Consider the following 23,265-nt stretch of genomic DNA (forward strand, 5'->3'; position numbering starts at 1 on the left):
TTACATGTGATGTTTATCTTTTATGCTTCTTTTATAAGATGATCTCTCACTAAATTTCAAGGTATAAGTGTTCTCCCTGAGTATGCACCGTTGCGACTGTTCGTCATGCCGAGACACCACGTGATGATCGAGTGTGATAAGCTCTACGTTCACATACAACGGGTGCAAGCCAGTTTTGCACACGCAGAATACTCGGGTTAAACTTGACGAGCCTAGCATATATAGATATGGCCTCGGAACACTGAGACCGAAAGGTCGAGCGTGAATCATATAGTAGATATGATCAACATAGTGATGTTCACCATTGAAAACTACTCCATCTCAGGTGATGATCGGACATGGTTTAGTTGATATGGATCATGTGATCACTTAGATGATTAGAGGGATGTCTATCTAAGTGGGAGTTCTTAAGTAATATGATTAATTGAACTTTAATTTATCATGAACTTGGTCCTGATAGTATTTTCATATCTATGTTGTAAATCAATTGCTCGCGTATAGCTTCCCCGTTTATCATGAACTAAGTTGAAAGATGATAGTAGAAATGATGTGGACTAGGCCCATGATCTGAGGATTATCCTCATTGCTGCACAGAAGAATTATGTCCTTGACGCACCGCTAGGTGACGGACCTATTGCAGGAGCAGATGCAAACGTTATGAACGTTTGGCAAAGCTCGGTATGATGACTACTTGATAGTTTAGTGCGCCATACTTTATGGCTTAGAAATGGGATTTCAAAGACGTTTTGAACGCCACGGAGCATATAAGATGTTCCAAGAGTTGAAATTGGTATTTCATACTCATGCCTATGTCAAGAGGTATAAGGCCTCTGACAGTACTTTGCCTACAAGATGGAGGAGAATAGCTCTACTAGTGAGCATGTGCTCAGATTGTCTGGGTACTACAATTGCTTGAATCAAGTGGGAGTTAATCTTCCAGATAAGATAGTAATTCACAAAAGTTCTCTAGTCACTATCACCAAGTTACTAGAACTTCATGATGAACTATAATATGCAAGAGATGAAGAAAAACAATTCCCAAGCTCTTCGCAATGCTAAAATCGGCGGAAGTAGAAATCAAGAAAAGCATCAAGTGTTGATGGTTGACAAGACCACTAGTTTTAAGAAAAGGGGTAACGGGAAGAAGGGGAACTTCAAGAAGAACTGCAAGCAAGTTGCTGCTCAAGTGAAGAAGCCCAAGTCTGGACCTAAGCTTGAGACTAAGTGCTTCTACTGCAAAAGGACTGGTCACTAGAAGTGGAACTGCCTGAAGTATTTGGCGGATAAGAAGGATGGCAAAGTGAACAAATGTATATTTGATATACATATTATTGATGTGTACTTTACTAGTGTTTATAGCAACCCCTCAGTATTTGATACTTGTTCAGTTGCTAAGATTAGTAACTCGAAATGGGAATTGCAGAATGAACAGAGACTAGTTAAGGGTGAAGTGACGATGTGTGTTGGAAGTGGTTCCAACATTGATATGATCATCATCGCACACTCCCTATACTTTTGGGATTGGTGTTCAACCCAAATAAATGTTATTTGGTGTTTGCGTTGTGCATGAATATGATTTGGTCATGTTTATTGCAATACGGTTATTCATTTAAAGTCAGAGAATAATTGCTGTTTTATTTACATGAATAAAACCTTCGATGGTCATACACCCAATGAAAATAGTTTGTTGGATCTCGATTGTAGTGATACACATATTCATAATATTGAAGCCAAATGATGCAAAGTTAATAATGATAGTGCAACTTATTTGTGGCACTGCCGTTTAAGTCATATTGGTGTAAAGCGCATGAAGAAATTCCATGTTGATGGGCTTTTGGAATCACTTGATTATGAATCATTTGATGCTTGCGAACCATTCCTCATGGGCAAGATGACTAAAACTCCGTTCTCCGGAACAATGGAGCGAGCTACTGACTTCTTGGAAATAATACATATGGACATATGCAGTCCGATAAGTGTTAAGGCTCGCGGCGGGTATCGTTATTTTCTGACATTCACAAATTATTTGAGAAGATATGGGTATATCTGCTTAATTAAACACAAGTCTGAAACAGTTGAAAAGATTAAAAGAAGTTCAGAGTGAAGTGGAGAATCATCGTAACAAGAAAATAAAGTTGTCTGCGATTTGATCGCGGAGACGAATATTTGAGTTACGAGTTTGGTCTTCATCTAAAACAATGTGCAATAGTTTCGCAACTCACGCCACCTGGAACACCACAGCGTAATGGTGTGTCCGAACCTCACAATCATACTTTATTAGACATGGTACGATCTATGATGTCTCTTACTGATTTATTACTATCATTTTGGGGTTATGCATTAGAGACAGCTGCATTCACATGAAATAGGGCACCATCTAAATCCGTTGAGACAACACCATATGAACTGTGGTTTAGCAAGAAACCTAAGCTGTCGTTTCTTAAAGTTTGGTGCTGTGATGCTTATGTGAAAAACTTTAAACCTGATAAGCTCAAACCCAAATCAGAGAAATGTGTCTTCATAGGATACCGAAAGGAAATTGTTGGGTACACCTTCTATCATAGATCCGAAGGCAAGATATTCGTTGCTAAGAATGGATCCTTTCTAGAGAAGAAATTTCTCTCGAAAGAAGTGAGTGGGAGGAAAGTAGAACTTGATGAGGTAATTGTACCTTCTCTCGAATTGGAAAGTCGTTCATCACAGAAATCAGTTCCAGTGATTCCTACACCAATTAGTGAGGAAGCTAATGATGATGATCATGAAACTTCAGATCAAGTTACCACCGAACCTCGTAGGTCAACCAGAGTATGGTCCACACCAGAGTGGTACGGTAATCCTGTACTGGAAGTCATGTTACTAGACCATGGCGAACCTACGAACTATGAGGAAGCGATGACGAGCCCAGATTCCGCAAAATGGCTTGAGGCCATGAAATCTTAGATGGGATCCATGTATGAGAACAAATTAAGGACTTTGATTGACTTGCCCGATGATCAATGAGTCATTGAGAATAAATGGATCTTTAAGAGGAAGACGGACGCTGATAGTAGTGTTACTATCTACAAAGCTCGAATTGTCACAAAATGTTTTCGACAAGTTCAAGGTGTTGAGTACGATGAGATTTTTCACTTGTATTGATGCTTAAAAGTCTCTCTGAGTCATGTTAGCAGTTCCCGCATTTTATGAAATCTGGCAAATGGATGTCAAAACTGCATTCCTTAATGGATTACTTAAAGAAGAGTTGTATATGATGCAACCAAAAGGTTTTGTCGATCCTAAAGGTGCTAACAAAGTGAGCCAGCTCCAGCGATCCATCTATGGACCGGTGCAAGCATCTCGGAGTTGGAATATATGCTTTGATAAAGTGACCAAAGCATATGGTATTATACAGACTTGCGGTGAAGCCTGTATTTACAAGAAAGTGAGTGGGAGCACTACTGCATTTCTGATAAGTATATGTGAATGACATATTGTTGATCAGAAATAATGTAGAATTTTCTGGAAAGCATAAAGGAGTGTTTGAAAGGAGTTTTTCAAAGAAAGACCTCGGTGAAGCTACATACATATTGAGCATCAAGATCTATGAGATAGATCAAGACTCTTGATATATCTTCAATGAGTACATACCTTGACAAGATTTTAATGTAGTTCAAAATGGAACAGTCAAAGAAGGAGTTCTTACCTATGTTGCAAGGTGTGAAGTTGAGTAAAGACTCAAAACCCGACCACGGCAGAAAATAGAAAGAGAATGAGAAGTCATTCCCTATGCCTCAGTCATAGGTTCTATGAAGTATGCTATGCCGTGTACCAGACCTATTGTGTACCTCACCATAAGTTTGGCAAGAGGGTACAATAGTGATCCAGGAGTGGATCACTGGAAATTGGTCAAAAATATCCTTAGTGGAATAAGGAAATGTTTCTCGGTTATGGAGGTGACAGGGAGTTCAACGTAATGATTTACGTTGATGCAAGCTTTGACACCGATCTGGATGACTCTAAGTCTCGATCTAGATACATATTTAAAGTGGGAGCGATTAGCTAGAGTAGCTCCGTGCAGAGCATTGTAGACATAGAAAATTTGCAAAATACATACGGCTCTGAATGTGGCAGACCCGTTGACTAAATTTCTCTCACAAGTGAAACATGATCACTCTTTGGGTGTTAATCACATAGCGATGTGAACTAGATTATTGACTCTAGTAAACCCTTTGGGTGAGTCACATGGAGATGTGAACTAATCACATAAAGATGTCAACTATTGGTGTTAAATCACAGGACGATGTGAACTAGATTATTGACTCTAGTGCAAGTGGGAGACTGAAGGAAATATGCCCTAGAGGCAATAATAAAGTTGTTATTTATATTTCCTTACATCATGATAAATGTTTATTATTCATGCTAGAATTGTACTAACCGGAAACTTAGTACATGTGTGAATACATAGACAAACAGAATGTCACTAGTATGCCTCTACTAGACTAGCTCGTTGAATCAATGATGGTTATGTTTCCTAACCATAGACATGAGTTGTCGTTTGATTAACGTGATCGCATCATTAGAGAATGATAGCACGTTGATCATTTAGTTTGTTGCTATTGCTTTCTCCATGACATATACATGTTCCTATGTCTATGAGATTATGCAACTCCCGAATACCGGAGGAATACTTTGTGTGCTACCAAATGTCACACCGTAACTGGGTGATTATAAAGGTGCTCTACATGTGTCTCTGATGGTGTTTGTTGGGTTGGCATAGATCGAGATTAGGATTTGTCACTCCGAGTATCGGAGAGGTATCTATGGGCCCTCTCCGTAATGCACATCAATATAAGCCTTGCAAGCATTGTGACTAATGAGTTAGTTGCGGGATGATGCATTACAGAACGAGTAAAGAGACTTGCCGACAACGAGATTGAATTAGGTATGAGGATACCAACGATCGAATCTCGGGCAAGTGACATACCGATGACAAAGGGAACAACATATGTTGTTATGCGGTTTGACTGATAAAGATCTTCGTAGAATATGTAGGAGCCAATATGAGAGTCCAGGTTCCGCTATTGGTTATTGACCGGAGATGTGTCTCGTGTTGGGGAACGTAGTAATTTCAAAATTTTCCTACACACACACAGGATCATGGTGATGCATAGCAATTAGAGGGGAGAGTGTTGTCCACGTACCCTCGTAGACCGAAAGCGGAAGCGTTTGCACAACGCGGTTGATGTAGTCATACGTCTTCATGATCCGACCGATCAAGTACCGAACGTACGGCACCTCCGAGTTCAGCACACGTTCAGCTCGATGACGTCCCTCGAACTCCGATCCAGCCGAGCTTTGAGGGAGAGTTCCGTCAGCACGACAGCGTGGCGACGATGATGATGTTCTACCGACGCAGGGTTTCGCCTAAGCACCGCTACGATATTATCGAGGTGGACTATGGTGGAGAGGGGCACGGCACACGGCTAAGAGATCCAGGAGATCAATTGTTGTGTCTAGAGGTGCCCTCTGCCCCCGTATATAAAGGAGCAAGGGGGGAGAGGCGGCCGTCCAGGAGGAGGCGCGCCCGGGAGTAAGACTCCCTCCTTTCCTAATTGGAGTAGGAGAAGGGGGAAGGAGGAGGGAGAGAGGAAGGAAATGGGGGCACCGCCCCCTCCATGTCCAATTCATACAAGAGGGAGAGGCGGCGCGCGGCTGCCCTGGACGCCCCTCTTCTTCTCCACTAAGGCCCATCTTAGCCCATTAAACCCCCAGGGGGGTTCCGGTAACCCCCGGTACTCCGGTAAAATCCCGATTTCTCCCGGAACATTTCTGATATCCAAATATAGGCTTCCAATATATCAATCTTTATGTCTCGACCATTTCAAGACTCCTCATCATATTCATGATCATATCCGGGACTTCGAACTTCCTTCGGTTCATCAAAACACATAAACTCATAATATAACCGTCATCGAACTTTAAGTGTGCGGACCCTACGAGTTCGAGAACTATGTAGACATGACCGAGACACGTCTCCGGCCAATAACCAATAGCGGAACCTGAATGCTCATATTGGGTCCTACATATTCTACGAAGATATTTATCTGTCAAACCGCATAACAACATACGTTGTTCCTTTTGTCATCGGTATGTTACTTGCTCGAGATCCGATCGTCGATATCTCAATACCTAGTTCAATCTCATTACCGGCAAGTCTCTTTACTGGTTCCATAACACATCATCCCGCAACTAACTCATTAGTTACAATGCTTGCAAGGCTTAAGTGATGTGTATTAATGAGTGGGCCCAGAGATACCTCTCCGACAATCGGAGTGACAAATCCTAATCTCGAAATACGCCAACCCAAAAAGTACCTTCGGAGACACCTGTAGAGCACCTTTATAATTAGCCAGTTACGTTGTGACGTTTGGTAGCACACAAAGTGTTCCTCTGGTAAACGGGAGTTGCATAATCTCATAGTCATAGGAACATGTATAAGTCATGAAGAAAGCAATAGCAACAAACTAAATGATCAAGTGCTAAGCTAATGGAATGGGTCAAGTCAATCACATCACTCTCCCAATGATGTGATCTCGTTAATCAAATGACAACTCTTTGTCTATGGCTAGGAAACATAACCATCTTTGATCAACGAGCTAGTCAAGTAGAGGCATACTAGCGACACTCTGTTTGTCTATGTATTCACACATGTATCATGTTTCCGGTTAATACAATTCTAGCATGGATAATAAACATTTATCATGATATAAGGAAATAAATAATAACTTTATTATTGCCTCTAGGGAATATTTCTTTCAGTCTCGCACTTGCACTAGAGTCAATAATCTAGATTACACAGTAATGATTCTAACACCCATGGAGCCTTGATGCTGATCATGTTTTGCTCGTGGAAGAGGCTTAGTCAACGGGTTTGCAACATTCAGATCCGTATGTATCTTGCAAATCTCTATGTCTCCCACATGGACTTGATCCCGGATGGAGTTGATGCGTCTCTTGATGTGCTTGGTTGTCTTGTGAAATCTGGATTCCTTTGCCAAAGCAATTGCACCAGTATTGTCACAAAAGATTTTCATTGGACCCGATGCACTAGGTATGACACCTAGATTGGATATGAACTCCTTCATCCAAACTCCTTCATTTGCTGCTTCTGAAGCAGCTATGTACTCCGCTTCACATGTAGATCCCACTACGACGCTTTGTTTAGAACTACACCAACTGACATCTCCACCGTTTAATTGAAACATGTATCCAGTTTGCGATTTAGAATTGTCCGGATCAGTGTCAAAGCTTGCATCGACATAACCATTTACGACGAGCTCTTTGTCACCTCCATAAACGAGAAACATATCCTTCGTCCTTTTCAGGTATTTCAGGATGTTATTGACCGCTGTCCAGTGCCTCCCTGCTAAACTTATAGCAAGGCACACATCAGGTCTGGTACACAACATTGCATACATGATAGAGCCTATGGCTGAAGCATAGGGAACATCTTTCATCTTCTCTCTATCTTCTGTAGTGGTCGGGCATTGAGTCTTACTCAACTTCACACCTTGTAACATAGGCAAGAACCCTTTCTTTGCTTGATCCATTTTGAACTTCTTCAAAACTTTGTCAAGGTATGTGCTTTGTGAAAGTCCAATTAAGCGTCTTGATCTATCTCCATAGATCTTGATGCCCAATATATAAGTAGCTTCACCCAGGTCCTTGATTGAAAAACTATTATTCAAGTATCCCTCTATGCTATCCAGAAATTCTATATCATTTCCAATCAACAATATGTCATCCACATATAATATCAGAAATGCTACAGAGCTCCCACTCACTTTCTTGTAAATACAGACTTCTCCAAAAGTCTGTATAAAACCATATGCTTTGATCACACTATCAAAATGTTTATTCCAACTCTGAGAGGCTTGCACCAATCCATAAATGGATCGCTGGAGCTTGCACACTTTGTTAGCTCCCTTTGGATGGAAAAAACCTACCGGTTGCATCATATACAACTCTTCTTCCAGAAATCCATTCAGGAATGCAGTTTTGACATCCATTTGCCAAATTTCACAATCATAAAATGCAGCAATTGCTAACATGATTCGGACAAACTTAAGCATCGCTACGGGTGAAAAAGTCTCATCGTAGTCAATCCCTTGAATTTGTCAAAAACCTTTTGCAACAAGTCAAGCTTTATAGATAGTAACATTACCGTCAGCATCAGTCTTCTTCTTGAAGATCCACTTATTTTCAATGGCTTACCGATCATCGGGCAAGTAAACCAAAGTCCACACTTTGTTCTCATACATGGATCCCATCTTAGATTTCATGGCCTCAAGCCATTTTGTGGAATCTGGGCTCACCATTGCTTCTTCATAGTTTGTAGGTTCGTCATGGTGTAGCAACATAACCTCCAGAATAGGATTACCATACCACTCTGGTGCGGATCTCACTCTGGTTGATCTAAGAGGTTCTGTAACAACTTGATCGGAAGTTTCATCATCATCATCATCATCATCATCATTAACTTCCTCACTAATCGGTGTAGGTGTCACAGGAACCGGTTTCTGTGATGAACTACTTTCCAATAAGGGAGCAGGTATAGTTACCTCATCAAGTTCTACTTTCCTCCCACTCACTTCTTTCGAGAGAAACTCCTTCTCTAGAAAGGATCCAAATTTAGCAACAAAAGTTTTTGCCTTCAGATCTGTGATAGAAGGTGTACCCAACAGTTTCCTTTGGGTATCCTATGAAGACACATTTCTCCGATTTGGGTTCGAGCTTATCAGGTTGAAGTTTTTTCACATAAGCATCGCAGCCCCAAACTTTAAGAAACGACAACTTTGGTTTCTTGCCAAACCACAATTCATAAGGCGTCGTCTCAATGGATTTTGATGGTGCCCTATTTAACATGAATGCAGCCATCTCTAAAGCATAACCCCAAAATGATGGCGGTAAATCAGTAAGAGACAACATAGATCGCACCATATCTAGTAAAGTATGATTACGACGTTCAGACACACCATTACACTGTGGTGTTCTGGGTGGCGTGAGTTGCGAAACTATTCCGCATTGTTTCAAATGAAGACCAAACTCGTAACTCAAATATTCTCCTCCACGATCAGATTGTAGAAACTTTATTTTCTTGTTACGATGATTGTCAACTTCACACTGAAATTCTTTGAACTTTTCAAATGTTTCAGACTTATGTTTCATCAAGTAGATATACCCATATCTGCTTAAATCATCTGTGAAAGTGAGAAAATAACGATACCCGCCGCGAGCCTCAACATTCATCGGACCACATACATCTGTATGTATGTGTTCCAACAAATCTGTTGCTCGCTCCCTAGTTCCGGAGAACGGTGTTTTAGTCATCTTGCCCATGAGGCACGGTTCGCAAGTACCAAGTGATTCATAATCAAGTGGTTCCAAAAGTCCATCAATATGGTGTTTCTCATGCGCCTTACACCAATATGACCTAAACGGCAGTGCCACAAATAAGTTGCACTATGATTATCAACTCTGCATCTTTTGGCTTCAATATTATGAATATGTATATCACTACTATCAAGATTCAATAAGAATAGACCACTCTTCAAGGGTGCATGACCATAAAAGATATTACTCATATAAATAGAACAACCATTATTCTCTGATTTAAATGAATAACCATCTCGCATCAAAGAAGATCCAGATATAATGCTCATGCTCAACGCTGGTACCAAATAACAATTATTCAGGTCTAACACTAATCCCGAAGGTAGATGTAGAGGTAGCGTGTCGATCGCGATCACATCGACTTTGGAACCAATTCCCACGCGCATCGTCACCTCGTCCTTGGCCAATCTTCACTTAATCTGTAGTCCCTGTTTCGAGTTGGAAATATTAGCAACAGAACCAGTATCAAATACCCAGGTGCTACTGTGAGCATTAGTAAGGTACACATCAATAACATGTATATCACATATACCTTTGTTCACCTTGCCATCCTTCTTATCCGCCAAATACTTGGGGCAGTTCCGCTTCCAGTGATCAGTCTGTTTGCAGTAGAAGCACTCAGTTTCAGGCTTAGGTCCAGACATGGGTTTCTTCTCTTGAGCAGGAACTTGTTTGTTGTTCTTCTTGAAGTTCCCCTTCTTCTTCCCTTTACCCTTTTTCTTGAAAGTAGTGGTCTTGTTGACCATCAACTCTTGATGCTCCTTTTTGATTTCTACCTCCGCAGCCTTTAGCATCGAGAAGAGCTCGGGAATTGTCTTATACATCCCTTGCATATTATAGTTCATCACGAAGCTTTTGTAGCTTGGTGGCAGTTATTGAAGAACTCTGTCAATGACACTATCAACAGGAAGATTAACTCCCAGTTGAGTCAAGTGATTATGATACCCAGACATTTTGAGTATATGTTCACTAATCGAACTATTCTCCTCCATCTTGCAGCTATAGAACTTATTGGAGACTTCATATCTCTCAATCCGGGCATTTTCTTGAAATATTAACTTCAACTCCTGGAACATCTCATATGCTTCATGACGTTCAAAACGACATTAAAGTCCCGGTTCTAAGCCGTAAAGCATGGCACACTGAACTATCGAGTAGTCATCAACTTTACTCTGCCAGACGTTATTAATGTTATCAGCAGCATCTGCAGCAGGCCTGGCACCTAGCGGTGCTTCTAGGACGTAATTCTTTTATGCAGCAATGAGGATAATCCTCAAGTTACGGACCCAGTCTGTGTAATTGCTACCATCATCTTTCAACTTTGCTTTCTCAAGGAACACATTAAAATTTAACGGAACAACAGCATGAGCCATCTATCTACAATCAACATAGACAAGCAAAAAACTATCAGGTACTAAGTTCATGATAAATTTAAGTTCAATTAATCATATTACTTAAGAACTCCCACTTAGATAGACATCTCTCTAATCTTCTAAGTGATCACATGATCCAAATGAACCAAACCATGTCCGTGAAGGAAATATGCCCTAGAGGCAATAATAAAGTTATTATTTATTTCCTTATATCATGATAAATGTTTATTATTCATGCTAGAATTGTATTAACCGGAAACATGATACATGTGTGAATACATAGACAAACAGAGTGTCACTAGTATGCCTCTACTTGACTAGATCGTTGATCAAAGATGGTTATGTTTCCTAACCATAGACATGAGTTGTTATTTGATTAACGGGATCACATCATTAGGAGAATGATGTGATTGACTTGACCCATTCCGTTAGCATAGCACTTGATCATTTAGTTTGTTGCTATTGCTTTCTTCATGACTTATACATGTTCCTATGACTATGAGATTATGCAACTCCCGTTTACCAGAGGAACACTTTGTGTGCTACCAAACGTCACAACGTAACTGGGTGATTATAAAGGTGCTCTATAGGTGTCTCCGAAGGTACTTGTTGGGTTGGCGTATTTCGAGATTAGGATTTGTCACTCAGATTGTCAGAGAGGTATCTCTGGGCCCTCTCGGTAATGCACATCACTTAAGCCTTGCAAGCATTGCAACTAATGAGTTAGTTGCGGGATGATGTATTACGGAACGAGTAAAGAGACTTGCCGGTAACGAGATTGAACTAGGTATTGAGATACCGACGATCGAATCTCGGGCAAGTAAGATACCGGTGACAAAGGGAACAACGTATGTTGTTATGCGGTCTGACCGATAAAGATCTTCATAGAATATCTGGGAGCCAATATGAGCATCCATGTTCGGTTATTGGTTATTGACTGGAGACAAGTCTCAGTCATGTCTACATAGTTCTCGAACCCGTAGGGTCCGCATGCTTAAAGTTTCGGTGACGATTGTATTATGAGTTTATGTGATTTGATGTACCGAAGGTAGTTCGGAGTCCAAGATGGGATCAGGGAGATGACGAGGAGTCTCGAAATGGTCGAGACGTAAAGATCGATATATTGGACGACTATATTCGGACATCGGAAAGGTTCCGAGTGATTCGGGTATTTTCGGGGGTACCGAGGAGTTACAAGAATATGAGGAAGAAGTAATGGGCCTCATGGGCCAAGTGGTGGAAGAGAGTAGGTAGGGCGCGCGGCCCCCCTAGCCCAAACCGAATTGGACTAGGGGGCGGCCCCCTTTCCTCCTTTTCCTCCTTCTCCTTCCTTCTCCTTCTCCTCCTTCCTTTCCTCCTCCTAGTAGGAGTAGGAAAGGGGAGTCCTACTCCTACTAGGAGGACTCCTCCTCCTCCTGGCGCGCCCATAGAGGGCCGACCGGCCTCCCCCCTTGCTCCTTTATATACAGGGGCTGGGAGGCACCTCTAAACACACAAGTTGATCAGTTGATCTCTCTCAGCCGTGTGTGGTGCCCCCCTCCACCATATTCCACCTCGGTCATATCGTAGCGGTGCTTAGGCGAAGCCCTGCATCGGTAGCAACATCATCACCGTCACCACGCTGTTGTGCTGACGGAACTCTCCCGTGAAGCTCTGTTTGATCAGAGTTCGCGGGACGTCATCAAGCTGAATGTGTGCTAAACTCGGAGGTGCCGTGCGTTCGGTACTTGGATCGGTCGGATCGTGAAGACATACGACTACATCAACCGCGTTGTGCTAACGCTTCCACTTTCGGTCTACGAGGGTACGTGGACAACACTCTCCCCTCTCGTTGCTATGCATCACCATGATCTTGCGTGTGCGTAGGAAAATTTTGAAATTACTACGTTACCCAGCGGTGGCATCTGAGCCTGGTTTTATGCGTAGATGTCACATGCACGAGTAGAACACAAGTGAGTTGTGGGCGATATAAGTCATACTGCTTACCAGCATGTCATACTTTGGTTCGGCGGTATTGTTGGATGAAGCGGCCCGGACCGACATTACGCGTACACTTACGCGGGACTGGTTCTACCGACGTGCTTTGCACACAGGTGGCTGGCGGGTGTCAGTTTCTCCAACTTTAGTTGAACCAAGTGTGGCTATGCCCGGTCCAAGGATAAAACAGCACCAACTTGACAAACTATTGTTGTGGTTTTGATGCGTAGGTAAGCACGATTCTTGCTAAGCTCGTAGCAGCCACGTAAAACTTGCAACAACAAAGTAGAGGACGTCTAACTTGTTTTTGCAGGGCATGTTGTGATGTGATATGGTCAACACATGATGCTAAATTTTATTGTATGAGATGATCATGTTTTGTAACGGAGTTATCGGCAACTGGCAGGAGCCATATGGTTGTCGCTTTATTGTATGCAATGCAATTGCGCTGTAATGCTTTACTTTATCACTAAGCGGTATCGATAGTCGTGGAAGCATAATATTGGCGAGACAACAACGATGCTACGATGGTGATCAAGGTGTTGCGCCGGTGACGATGGTGATCATGTCGGTGCTTTGGAGATGGAGTTCACAAGCACAAGATGATGATGGTCATATCATATAACTTATATTGATTGCATGTGATGTTTATCTTTTATGCATCTTATCTTGCTTTGATTGATGGTAGCATTATAAGATGATCTCTCACTAAATTTCAAGATAAAAGTGTTCTCCCTGAGTATGCACCGTTGCCAAAGTTCTTCGTGCCCAGACACCACGTGATGATCGGGTGTGATAAGCTCTACGTCCATCTACAATGGGTGCAAGCCAGTTTTGCACACGCAGAATACTCAGGTTTAACTTGGCGAGCCTAGCATATGCAGATATGGCCTCGGAACACTGAGACCGAAAGGTCAAGCGTGAATCATATAGTATATATGATCAACATATCGATGTTCACCATTGAAAGCTACTCCATTTCACGTGATGATCGGTTATGGTTTAGTTGATTTGGATCACGTGATCACTTATAAGATTAGAGGGATGTATTTATAAGTGGGAGTTCTTAAGTAATATGATTAATTGAACTTAAATTAATCATGAACTTAGTCCTGGTAGTATTAGCATATCTATGTTGTAGATCAATAGCTCGCGTTTAGCTCCTGTGTTTTATTTTTGATTTGTTCCTAGAGAAAACTAAGTTGAAAGATGTTAGTAGTAATGATGCGGATTGGATCCGTGATCTGAGGTTTATCCTCATTGCTGCACAGAAGAATTATGTCCTTAATGCACCGCTAGGTGATAGACCTATTGCAGGAGCAGATGCAGATGTCATGAATGTTTGGCTAGCTCAATATGATGACTACTTGATAGTTTAGTGCACCATGCTTAACAGCTTAGAATCGGGACTTCAAAGACATTTTGAACGTCATGGATCATATGGATGTTCCAGGAGTTGAAGTTAATATTTCGAGCAAATACCCGAGTTGAGAGATATGAAGTCTCCAACAAGTTCTATAGCTAAAAGATGGAGGAGAATAGCTCAAGCAGTGAGCATGTGTTCAGATTGTCTGGGTACTACAATCGCTTGAATCAAGTGGGAGTTAATCTTCCAGATAAAATAGTGATTGACAGAATTCTCTAGTCACCATCACCAAGTTAGTAGAACTTTGTGATGAACTATAGTATGCAAGGGATGATGAAAATGATTCCCGAGCTTTTCATGATGATGAAATTGATGAAGGTAGAAATCAAGAAAGAGCATCAAGTGTTGATGATTAACAAGACCACTAGTTTCAAGAAAAGGGCAAAGGGAAAGAAAGGGAACTTAAAGAAGAACGGCAAGCAAGTTGCTCTCAAGTGAAGAAGCCCAAGTCTTGTCCTAAGCCTGAGAGTAAGTGCTTCTACTGCAAAGGAACTAGTCACTGGAAGCGGAACTGCCCCAAGTATTTGGCAGATAAGAAGGATGGCAAAGTGAACAAAGGTATATTTGATATACAGATTATTGATGTGTATTTTACTAGTGTTCGTAGCAATCCCTCGGTATTTGATACTGGTTCAGTTGCTAAGAGTAGTAACTCGAAACGGGAGTTGCAGAATGAACAGAGACTAGTTAAGGGTGAAGTGACGATGTGTGTTGGAAGTGGTTCCAAGATTGATATGATCATCATCACACACTCCCTACACTTTCGGGATTAGTGTTGAACCTAAATAAGTGTTATTTGGTGTTTGCGTTGAGCATGAATATGATTTGATCATGTTTATTGCAATACGGTTATTCATTTAAGTAAGAGAATAAATTGTTGTTCTGTTTACATGAATAAAACCTTATATGGTTACACACCCAATGAAAATAGTTCGTTGGGTCTCGATCGTAGTGATACACATTCTCATAATATTGAAGGCAAAAGATGCAAAGTTAATAATGATAGTGCAACTTATTTGTGGCACAACTGTTTAGGTCATATTGGTGTAAAGCGCGTGAAGAAAATCCATGTTGATGGGCTTTTGGAATCACTTGATTATGAATCAGTTGATGCTTGTGAACCGTGCCTCATGGGCAAGATGACTAAGACTCCATTCTCCGGAACAATGGAGCAAGCAACTGACTTATTGGAAATAATACATATTGATGTATGCAGTCCGATGAATGTTGAGGCTCGCGGCGGGTATCGTTATTTTCCGACCTTCACAGATGATTTGAGCAGATATGGGTATATCTACTTGATGAAACATAAGTCTAAAATATTTGAAAAGTTCAAAAAACTTCAGAGTGAAGTGGAAAATCATCGTGACAAGAAAATAAAGTTTCTACGATCTGATTGCAGAGACAAATATTTGAGTTACGAGTTTGGTCTTCAATTAAAACAATGGAATAGTTTCACAAAATCGTGCCACCTGGAACACCACAGCATAATGGTGTGTCCGAACGTCGTAACCGTACTATTATTGGATATAGTGCAATCTATGATGTTTCTTACCGATTAATCACTATAGTTTTGAGGTTATGCATTAGAGACAACTACATTCACGTTAAATAGGGCACCATCTAAATCCGTTGGGACGACACCGTATGAACTATGGTTTGGCAAGAAACCTAAGATGTCATTTCTTAAAGTTTGAGGTTGCAATGCTTATGTGAAAAAGTTTCAACCTGATAAGCTCAAACCCAAATCGGAGAAGTGCGTCTTCATAGGATACCCAAAAGAAAATGTTGGGTACACCTTCTATCACAGATCTGAAGGCAAGATATTCATTGCTGAGAATGGATCCTTTCTAGAGAAGGAGTTTCTCTCGAAAGAAGTGAGTGGGAGAAAAGTAGAACTTGATGAGGTAACTGTACGTGCTCCCTTATTGGAAAGTAGTTCATCACAGAAATCTGTTCCTGTGACTACTACACCAATTAGTGAGGAAGCTAATGAAGATGATCATGTAACTTCAGATCAAGTTACTACCGAACCTCGTAGGTAAACCAGAGTGAGATCCGCACCAGAGTGGTACGGTAATCTTGTTTTGGAGGTCATGTTACTTGACCATGACGAACCTACGAACTATGAGGAAGTGATGATGAGCCTAGATTCTGCAAAATGGCTTGAGGCCATGCAATCTGAGATAAGATCCATGTATAAGAACAAAGTATGGACTTTGATTGACTTGCCCAAAGTTCGGCGAGCCATTGAGATTAAATGGATCTTCAAGAGGAAGACGTATGCTGATAGTAGTGTTACTATCTACAAAGCTAGAATTGTCGCAAAAAGGTTTTGGACAAGTTCAAGGTGTTGACCACGATGAGAATTTCTCACTCATATCTATGCTTAAGTCTGTCTGAATCATGTTAGCTATTGTCGCATTTTATGAAATCTGGCAAATGGATAAACAAAACTGCATTCCTTAATAGGATTTATTAAAGAAGAGTTGTATATGATGCAACCAGAAGGTTTTGTTGATCCTAAAGGTACTAAGAAAATATGCAAGCTCCAGCGATCCATCTATGGACTGGTGCAAGCATCTCGGAGTTGGAATATACGCTTTGGTAAGTTGATCAAAGCATATAGTTTTATACAGACTTGCGGTGAAGTCTGTATTTACAAGAAAGTGAGTGGGAGCACTACAACATTTCTGATAAGTATATGTATGACATATTGTTGATCGGAGATGATGTAGAATTATTCTGCAAAGCATAAAGGAATGTTTGAAAGGAGTTTTTTCAAAGAAAGACCTCGGTGAAGTTGCTTACATATTGAGAATCAAGATCTATAGAGATAGATCAAGACGCTTGATAAGTTTTTCAATGAGTACATACCTTGACAAGATTTTGAAGTAGTTCAAAATGGAACAGTCAAAGAAGGAGTTCTTGCCTGTGTTACAAGGTGTGAAGTTGACTAAGACTCAAAACCCGACCACGGCAGAAGATAGAGAGAGAATGAAAGTCATTCCCTATGCCTCAGCCATAGGTTCTATAAAGTATGCGATGCTGTGTACCAGACCTATTGTATACCCTGCCCTGAGTTTGGCAAAGGAGTACAATAGTGATCTAGGAGTAGATAACTGTACATTGGTCAAAATTATCCTTAGTGGAATAAGGATATGTTTCTCGATTATGGAAGTGACAAAAGGTTCGTCATAAAGGGTTACATCGATGCAAATTTTGACACTGATCCAGATGACTCTAAATCTCAATTTGGATACATATTGAAAGTGGGAGCAATTAGCTAGAGTAGCTCTATGCAGAGCATTGTTGACATAGAAATTTTTAAACTACTTACGGATCTGAATGTGGCAGACCCGTTGACTAAACTTCTCTCACAAGCAAAACATGATCACACCTTAGTACTCTTTGGGTGTTAATCACATAGCAATGTGAACTAGATTATTGACTCTAGTAAACCCTTTGGGTGTTGCTCACATGTCGATGTGAACTATGGGTGTTAATCACATGGTGATGTGAACTATTGGTATTAAATCACATGGCGATGTGAACTAGATTATTGACTCTAGTGCAAGTGGGAGACTGAAGGAAATATGCCCTAGAGGAAATAATAAAGTTGTTATTTATTTCCTTATATCATGATAAATGTTTATTATTCATGCTAGAATTGTATTAACCGTAAACATGATACATGTGTGAATACATAGATAAACAGAGTGTCACTAGTATGCCTCTACTTGACTAGATCGTTGATCAAAGATGGTTATGTTTCCTAACCATAGACATGAGTTGTCATTTGATTAACAGGATCACATCATTAGGAGAATGATGTGATTGACTTGACCCATTCCATTAGCATAGCACTTGATCGTTTAGTTTGTTGCTATTGCTTTCATCATGACTTATACATGTTCCTATGACTATGAGATTATGCAACTCCCGTTTACCAGAGGAACACTTTGTGTGCTACCAAACGTCACAACGTAACTGGCTAATTATAAAGGTGCTCTACAGGTGTCTCCGAAGGTACTTTTTGGGTTGGCGTATTTCGACATTAGGATTCGTCACTCCGATTGTGGGAGAGGTATCTCTGGGCCCTCTCGGTAATGCACATCACTTAAGCCTTGCAAGCATTGCAACTAATGAGTTAGTTGCGGGATGATGTATTACGGAATGAGTAAAGAGACTTGCCGTTAACGAGATTGAACTAGGTATTGAGATACGAATGATCGAATCTCGGGCAAGTAACATACCGATGACAATGGGAACAACATATGTTGTTATGCGGTCTGACCGATAAAGATCTTCATAGAATATGTGGGAGCCAATATGACCATCCAGGTTCCGCTATTGGTTATTGACTGGAGACATGTCTCGGTCATGTCTACATAGTTCTCGAACCCGTAGGGTCCGCACGCTTAAAGTTTCGGTGACGATTGTATTATGAGTTTATGTGATTTGATGTACCTAAGGTAGTTCAGAGTCCAAGATGGGATCAGGGACATGACAAGGAGTCTCAAACTGGTCGAGACGTAAAGATCGATATATTGGACGACTATATTCGGACATCGGAAAGGTTCTGAGTGATTCGGGTATTTTCGGGGGTACCGGGGAGTTACGGGAATACGAGGAAGAAGTAATGGGCCTCATGGGCCAAGTGGTGGAAGAGAGGAGGTAGGGCACGCGGCTCCCCTAGCCCGAACCGAATTGGACTAGGGGGGCGGCCCCCTTTCCTCCTTTTCCTCCTTCTCCTTCCTTCTCCTTCTCCTCCTTCCTTTCCCCCTCCTAGTAGGAGTTGGAAAGGGGAGTCCTACTCCTACTAGGAGGAGGACTCCTCCTCCTGGCGCGCCCATAGAGGGCCAGCCGGCCTCCCCCTTGCTCCTTTATATACAGGGGCAGGGGGGCACCTCTAGACACACAAGTTGATTAGTTGATCTCTCCCAGCCGTGTGCGGTGCCCCCCTCCATCGTATTCCACCTCGGTCATATCGTAGCGGTGCTTAGGAAAAGCCCTGCGTCGGTAGCAACATCATCACCGTCACCACGCCGTTGTGCTGACGGAACTCTCCCGTGAAGCTCTGCTGGATCGGAGTTCGCGGGACATCATCGAGCTGAACGTGTGCTGAACTCGGAGGTGCCGTGCGTTCGCTACTTGGATCGGTCGGATCGTGAAGAGGTACGACTACATCAACCGCGTTGTGCTAACGCTTCTGCTTTCGGTCTACAAGGGTACATGGACAACACTCTCCCCTCTCGTTGCTATGCATCACCATGATCTTGCGTGTGCGCAGGAAAATTTTGAAATTACTACGGTACCCAACAGTCCGATAATCACGTGAGATGGAGTAGTTTCAATGGTGAACATCACTATGTTGATCATATCTACTATATGATTCACGCTCGACCTTTCGGTCTCTGTGTTCCAAGGCGATATCTGCATATGCTAGGCTCGTCAAGTTTAACCTGAGTATTCCGCGTGTGCAACTGTTTTGCACCCGTTGTATTTGAACGTAGTGCCTATCACACCCGATCATCACGTGGTGTCTCAGCACGAAGAACATTAGCAATGGTGCATACTCAGGGAGAACACTTATACTTTGATAATTTAGTGAGAGATCATCTTATAATGCTACCGTCAATCAAAGCAAGATAAGATGCATAAAAGATAAACATCACATGCAATCAATATAAGTGATATGATATGGCCATCATCATCCTGTGCTTGTGACCTTCATCTCTGAAGCACCGTAATGATCACCATTGTCACCGGCGCGATACTTTGATCTCCATCGTAGCATCGTTGCCGTCTCGCCAACTTAGGCTTCTACGACTATCGCTATCGCTTAGTGATAAGGTAAAGCATGGTGATTGCATTGCATACAATAAAGCGACAACCATATGGCTCCTGCCAGTTGCCGATAACTCGGTTACAAAACTTGATCATCTCATACAATAAAATATAGCATCATGCCTTGACCATATCACATCACAACATGCCTTGCAAAAACAAGTTAGACGTCCTCTACTTTGTTGTTGCAAGTTTTACGTGGCTGCTACGAGCTGAGCAAGAACCGTTCTTACCTACACATCAAAACCACAATGATAGTTCATCAAGTTAGTGCTATTTTAACCTTCTCAAGGACCGGGCGTAGTCACACTCGGTTCAACTAAACTTGGAGAAACTGACACCCGCCAGCCACCTGTGTGCAAAGCACGTCGGTAGAACTAGTCTCGCGTAAGCATACGCGTAATGTCGGTCCGGGCCGCTTCATCCAACAATACCAGCGAACCAAATTATGACATGCTGGTAAGCAGTATGACTTGTATCGCCCACAACTCACTTGTGTTCTACTCGTGCATATAACATCAAAGCATAAAACCAGGCTCAGATACCACTGTTGGGGAATGTAGTAATTTCAAAATTTTCCTACACACAGAGGATCATGGTGATGCATAGCAACGAGAGGGGAGAGTGTTGTCCACGTACCCTCGTAGACCGAAAGTGGAAGCATTTCCACAACGCGGTTGATGTAATCATACGTCTTCACGATCTGACCGATCAAGTACCGAATGTACGGCACCTCCGAGTTCAGCACACGTTTAGCTCGATGACGTCCCTCGAACTTTGATCCAACCAAGCTTTGAGGGAGAGTTCCATCAGCACGACGGCATGGTGACGATGATGATGTTCTACCGACGCAGGGCTTCGCCTAAGCACCGCTACGATATTATCAAGGTGGACTATGGTGGAGAGGGGCACCGCACACGGCTAAGAGATCCATGAGATCAATTGTTGTGTCTAGAGGTGCCCCCTGCCCCCGTATATAAAGGAGCAAGGGGGCAGAGGCGGTCGGCCCAGAGGAGGCGCGCCAAGGAGCAGTCCTACTCCCACCGGGAGTAGGACTCCCTCCTTTCCTAGTTGGAGTAGGAGAAGGGGAAGGAGGAGGGAGAGAGGAAGGAAAGGGGGGCACCACCCCCTCCTTGTCCAATTCGGACTAGAGGGAGAGGGGGGGCGCGGCCTACCTTGGCCGCCCCTCCTCTTCTCCACTAAGGCCCATCTTGGCCCATTAACACCCCCCTGGGGGGGGGGGTTCGGTAACCCCCGGTACTCCAGTAAAATCTCGATTTCACCCGGAACATTTCCAATATCCAAATATAGGCTTCCAATATATCAATCTTTATGTATTGACCATTTCTAGACTCCTCGTCATGTCCGTGATCACATCCGGTACTCCGAACTTCCTTCGGTACATCAAAACACATAAACTCATAATATAACCGTCATCGAACTTTAAGCATGCAAAACTATGTAGACATGACCGAGACACGTCTCCGGTCAATAACCAATAGCGGAACCTGGATGCTCATATTTGCTCCTACATATTCTACGAAGATCATTATCGGTCAAACCGCATAACAACATACGTTGTTCCTTTTGTCATCGGTATGTTACTTGCCCAAGATTCGATCATTGATATCTCAATACCTAGTTCAATCTCATTACCGGCAAGTCTCTTTACTCGTTCCGTAACACATCATCCTGCAACTAACTCATTAGTTACAATGCTTGCAAGGCTTAAGTTATGTGTATTGCTGAGTGGGCCCAGAGATACCTCTCTGATAATCAGAGTGACAAATCCTAATCTTGAAATATGCCAACCCAACAAGTACCTTCGGAGACACCTGTAGAGAACCTTTATAATCACCGAGTTACGTTGTGACGTTTGGTAGCACACAAAGTGTTCCTCCGGTAAAAGGGAGTTGCATAATCACATAGTCATAGGAACATGTATAAGTCATGAAGAAAGCAATAGCAACAAACTAAACGATCAAGTGCTATGCTAATGGAATGGGTCAAGTCAATTACATCATTCTCCCAATGATGTGATCTCGTTAATCAAATGACAACTCTTTGTCTATGGCTAGGAAACGTAACCATCTTTGATCAATGAGCTAGTCAAGTAGAGGCTTACTAGTGACACTCTGTTTGTCTATGTATTCACACACGTATCATGTTTCCGGTTAATACAACTCTAGCATGAATAATAAACATTTATCATGATATAAGGAAATAAATAATAAATTTATTATTGCCTCTAGGGCATATTTCCTTCATCTCGGTCATGTCTACATAGTTCTCGAACCGTAGGGTCCGCACGCTTAACGTTCGATGGCAGTTTGAATTATGAGTTATGTGATTAGATGACCGAAGTTTGTTTGGAGTCCCGGATGAGATCAGGGACATGACGAGGAGTCTCGAAATTGTTGAGAGGTAAATATCGATATATTGGAAGGCTATATTCGAACATCAAAAAGGTTCCGAGTGATTCGAGTATTTTTCGGAGTATCGGAGAGTTACAGGAATTCGCCGGGAGAAGTATTGGGCCTTATTGGGCCATACGGGAATAGAGGAGCCTCTGAATTGGACTAGGGGAAAGGGGTGGTGCCCCCTTGCCCTTTCCTACTCCCTGTCTCTTTCCCTCTTTCTTATCTCCTACCCCGGAAAGGAAAAGGGGAGTCCTAGTAGGAATCCCTACACTTGGCGGGCCCCCTCTAGGGCCAGCCTCCTCCTCCTCCCTCTTTTATAGACATGGGCAGGGGACACCCCAAAGGCACAACAGACAATCTCTTAGCTGTGTGCGGTGCCCCCTCCATAGTTACAGACCTCGGCCATATCGTCGTAGTGCTTAGGCGAAGCCCTGCGCCAGTAACTTCATCGTCACCGTCACCACGCCGTCATGCTGAAGAAACTCTCCCTCAGCCTCAACTGGATCAATAGTACGAGGGACGTCACCGAGCTGAACATGTGCAGATCGTGGAGGTGCCGTATCTTCGATGCTAGGATCGGCCGGATCATGAAGACGTACAACTACATCAACCGCATTGTCATAACGCTTCCGCTTTTGGTCTACGAGGGTATGTGGACTACACTCTTCTCTCTCGTTGCTATGCATCACCTTGATAGATCTTGCATGTGCGTAGGAATTTTTTTGAAATTACTGCGTTCCCCAACACATGCATGACAAAAAACATGACCTACTATGACAAACATGTA

This window comes from Triticum aestivum, chromosome 1A, assembly GCF_018294505.1.
Source record: "Triticum aestivum cultivar Chinese Spring chromosome 1A, IWGSC CS RefSeq v2.1, whole genome shotgun sequence".
Classification (NCBI taxonomy): domain Eukaryota; kingdom Viridiplantae; phylum Streptophyta; class Magnoliopsida; order Poales; family Poaceae; genus Triticum; species Triticum aestivum.